We start from the raw sequence: 4,905 nt of genomic DNA, 5'->3' as shown, positions 1-4,905 counted from the left end.
CAAGTATTTTAGACAAAAATGGGAGGTTGGATATTGGCCTATAGTTAAGATGTCTGGGTCAAGTGATGTCTGGGTCAAGTGAAGGTTTTTTAAGCAAAGGTCTGATAACAGTAGTCTTAAACACCTGTGGTACATAACCTGTTGTTAAAGCCTGCCTTTGCAGTTTCAGTGTCAGGACAGTTTCACACTGTTGTGAGTTGAGTGAGTTCTCACACATAACAGGTTTTGTGGACTCCCATACCTGCCAACTGGTGGCCTCAGTGGCTCAAAGGAATATTGTGATCAGCCTCTAAAAATCCAATCATATTGACATTTATTTGCTTCCAGTGTAAACACTGGTGACAGAGACAAAAAAAAGGTATGATACAAAATTCCCACTATGCTGTGGGATTTTTATTTTATTTTATTTTATTTTTTTGGCAGCATTGTTTGGGGGGAACTTCAATACATTAAGCAGTTGCCTGGGCGCTGGTATCTACCAGTGAGTAACATCTTCAATAGAGTGCCAAGCACCCACATGACAGGAAAAACCATTGTATTTTTGGCTGTCGGTACAAAATCAGATTTTTTTCCACCAGTGAAGCTTAGGCTTATTTCAAGTTTTTGGAAAGGAAAAAAAATACAGTCTGCTCCTGTGGGTAGATGCCTGCATATCAAAGGTCCACAGTACACCCCTAAATTATACAGTTGTGTTATTTATAAATATATATATATTTAATTCTTAAACAGGTATAATTGAATTTGCTGAAGAATTAAAAAAAATATGGAGTTACTGTGAATCGTGAATTTAAAGACTGACTTTTTCTTTTCTGTACATAAAGGGTCTACCTGTTTGCATCAGAAGATAGCATCAAGGAACATTACAACAGCCTGCTGTTTATTTTTACTCTTAACCCAAAAAACAAACCATCTGTTTATTCCATGATGCTGTTAAAATGTGCTGTGCTATACGGGGCACACAAATGGAGATGTGTAGCAACAGCAACAATAACAGACTGGGACTAGGCAATAGTTAATAATACCAATAGTGGTATAGTGATATGTATGGTAAGTACTGTAATGATTATGATAACAGCAATAATAATAATAGTAAAGTAGTAGTAGTAGTGGTAGTTGTGGTAGTAATAGTAGTAATATGAATAATATAGAAATATGACTAAACAATAATAATAGCAGTCAGTGTCAAACGGGACCACAGCAGGAGGTCCAGCTATGATCCATGGGAACATGGGGGACGAGAAAGCACAAAGACTCCAGGGAAGAAGTCAAATTAGTAACATGCATTGATGGGACATCAATGTGTGCAGAAGGAGAGGGAGAGGAAAAGAGAGAAGCTCAGTGCATCATGGGAGATCCCCCTGGCAGTCCAAGCCTATAGCAGCATAACTAGGGGCTAGCCTAGGCCAGCCCTAACTATAGGCTTTATCACAAAGCAAAGCTTTAGATCTATTCTTAAATGTAGAGAGGGTGTCTGGCCCTGGACCGAAACCAGGAGATGATTCCACAGAAGAGAAGCTTGATAACTGTAGACTCTGGTTCCTGTTCTACTTTTGGAGAATCGAGGAACCACAAGTAACCCTGCATCTTGGGAGCATAGAGTTCTAGTTGGATAGGGTATTGGCAGCTCTTATGATGGTGCCTGACCCTTAAGAGCTTTATATGTGAGGAGAAGAATTTTAAACTCTATCTTCGATTTTACAGGCAGCCAGCATAGAGAAGTCAGGACGGGTGAAATATGATTTCTAATGCTAGTTCTTGTCAAGATAAATGGCATGTTTCTTACCCTTGTAAACATTCACATTCCTGTATGGACTGACAGACTGTGACTGACAGCCAATGCCATACTGTAGCAAACGATCAGAAACGGGTTTGGCTGAAGTTAAAATAATAAAACGACCATTCATAAAGGCTACTTTAATATAAGGAAACCACCACATTACTTCCCCTGATTGAATAGTGGGAATGCACTGCTCAGGCTTCTGTGACTGAGAACACCTTGTTAAGTACTGTGATGGTGTTCGACAGAGACCAGCAAAGGTGACTGGTCAGCGATGGAACTTTGAATACCCACTATTGTGCTGCAATTTAAGAAGATTATATCCATCTATCCATGTCCAAACTTGCTTATTCTGTCATCTCAGCTGAGGATTATCCTAATCTACTTAGGGAAAATGGGATTTCAGTAGCACTTACACTTTATGTTGCTGGAACATGCAAAATGTCATTTTTGCTGTGATGTCGTAATGAATTCATTGGTCCTGAAATGTCCCATGCAGACTCAGAAATGTTGTTGAGAAAAATTAAATATCAGACGTCAGTGCAAGGGGGCTGCCATGTAGTAAGGCCCCGTGAGCAATTAGGAATTCTGTGCCATGCTCAAGGGCAACCTTAGCAGTACCCAGGAGGGGAACTGGCATCTCTTAAGCTATCAGTGCACACTCCGTACTGAATGGTGCATGCTGACTGTTTGACCTTTGACACTTTAAACTAGCAGTGCTAGCTAGAAGTGCTCTGAGCCCTCCTGCCATTCTCATCAATTAAATCGCTTGACTAAGGGAAAGAAATGCTTGAATAAAGCAAATTAGCCTACAGACTACTCCTGTTTTCATTCTCCTCCAGCCTCTAGGATGTGTAATCCCCCCCTCATCTGGCTCCCAATAACCTGAACCATGTCTCCATCTAATTACAACATCTTGAGGCATTAAAGCCAATGATGAGAAAAGCAGGTGTGTAGAGCTGGAGGGTCCTGCTAACCAGGATTTCAGGCACAACACATACAAATGAATTCATCTTGTAATTGGGTAACCAAGGAAGCATACAGAGGAAGTTTGAGCATACAATGAAAGTCGATAGAGAATTAATCTTAAATGGATGAGGCAACTCTACAGTTTTTCGTTTTGTGTGTTTTTGACGCCTATTTATCACTTTGATCACAGTTTTCCAAGACAAAAAATCTTCATTTCTTGAAATATTTCAATATTTCAGTCTAGACAAAAGTGAAGTGACTGACATTGCTATCTTTAACATTTACATTTTTTTCCAGAATTTCCTCAAATTGGGCAGGCCTTTTACCATTTACCTCTGTTCCACTTTACCTCCTTAGAAAGAAAAATCTAGTGATAGATGACAGTAACAGCTCTGGTTTGGACATGCTATATGCCTTAAGTCAAGTGCATAGCAAGTTCCTCACTTTCCCCTGAAATAAGGGCTTTGCAGTGCTGTTTGCTCTTCAAACATTTATATATTTCGAGGCTGAGATGTAGTCTCATGACCTTTCTCACTCTCCTTAAACTCACCAAAAAGGTCTCAGCTCTCTTGTACAAAGAGACTGGTGTTATGATTCCTTGATGGCAGGTAATACACTATTAGTCCTGATGATAAACCTGGACTAGTGCCTGACCTAAGGGAACATATTGTGGTTGGATGGATAGGATCTGAGCTTTGAGCCCCGTGGGAACCACTGACCAGCTTTAATGTCTTTCTCGGTAAAGGAAACCACAAACAAATGTCCATTCTGTCTGCAGCTGCAGGTTAGCCTCAGGCTAAATGGGCTCACATAAAGGTGAAAATGTGCAGGATCGATTTCATAGGTAAAGAACCTTTGTGAGTCAGAAATGTAGTATATAGCTTGCATTACAACAAGTAAATTTATGTATTATTTTTGATTTTATTTTAAAATCGGAATTTCTTGTGATTTATACTGAGTTGAGTGAGTTGAGGCTACCAAGCTAAATGGGTTGTGACAGTGAAACCATGGGGACACAGCGGCGTATGTGTATTTCAAATTATATGACACAATTATTGACAAAAATAGACAAAAAAGACCAGGCGTTTTAATAAATATATCTATTATTATGGTGCTAAAAGGGTTAAGGCTGGTATCTTCCAAAAACTATTGATTTGCTGGATATGATGTTACATTCTCATTCCCTGAAGCTTTATAACAGCTAATTATTCATCCTAGTTTTACTACAATCAAAACATTGAATGTGATCCATGGTGCATATTATGATTGTTGTATTGGAGACAGCTTCTGAGTCCTGGCTGTTCACAAAGCACTGCAGCAACTTCCAGCTACTTGTGGGGCAATCTGTGCTGTGCACTGGCTTCGTTCGTGTGTGGACAATAGCAATATGAGCGATACATAATGACACATTCAAAATATATGACAAATGTTACAGGTAATGAACAGTTGTAACTATTCATAAATTCTGCACAGCTTGCATGTACCAGTGACATCTTTCTTATTTTGTCTCTAATTCTGTGTTCAGACTACATCATATTTCTGTCTGTTATTGTGATTACTGTGTAATATGACACATTGCAAGTTTGCACGCAAACAATCATAGCTTTCTGTCTTTCATAACGTATGTGATGGTGCAGAGAAGAAAGTGCTAGGGTCTGACATTATGGAACAAGAAATCATATAATCATACAAAAAGAAAAAGAAAAAAACAATCAAAGAAAAAGTGACAGTGACCTTTCTTCTCACTGTTCCCGTCACAGCACCAAAACCATCGTACTTCTTCACTTCGCAGTGTGTAGAGATGTGCAAAGATGAGCATTCTGTGTTTGTACTGTTCAATGGTTGGAACACATTGTAAAATTAGTCAGGGATGGTCAAAACTTCTAACATGCTAGTCTTTTTTAATGAAGGTCATAAGGAGTCCCGCAGGCAGCGTTGGCTGTCGTTCACTGACTAAACAGGATACAACAATCAGTTGTCAGACCCAACACCCTGTGTCTGTTGGGTCTGACTGTTATCAGGCTGATATCATGTAGTCTGGACTCATCATATGAAAGCTATTGATTAGACAGCAGCATGTGTTCTGACAAAGACCAGCGAGACCACATTACTCCCATTTTTAAAATCTTCACACTAACTCACATTGAACACATTCTCTA

The sequence above is a fragment of the Scatophagus argus genome, chromosome 15 (assembly GCF_020382885.2).
Source record: "Scatophagus argus isolate fScaArg1 chromosome 15, fScaArg1.pri, whole genome shotgun sequence".
Classification (NCBI taxonomy): domain Eukaryota; kingdom Metazoa; phylum Chordata; class Actinopteri; family Scatophagidae; genus Scatophagus; species Scatophagus argus.
Note: the sequence above shows the minus strand (reverse complement) of the source record.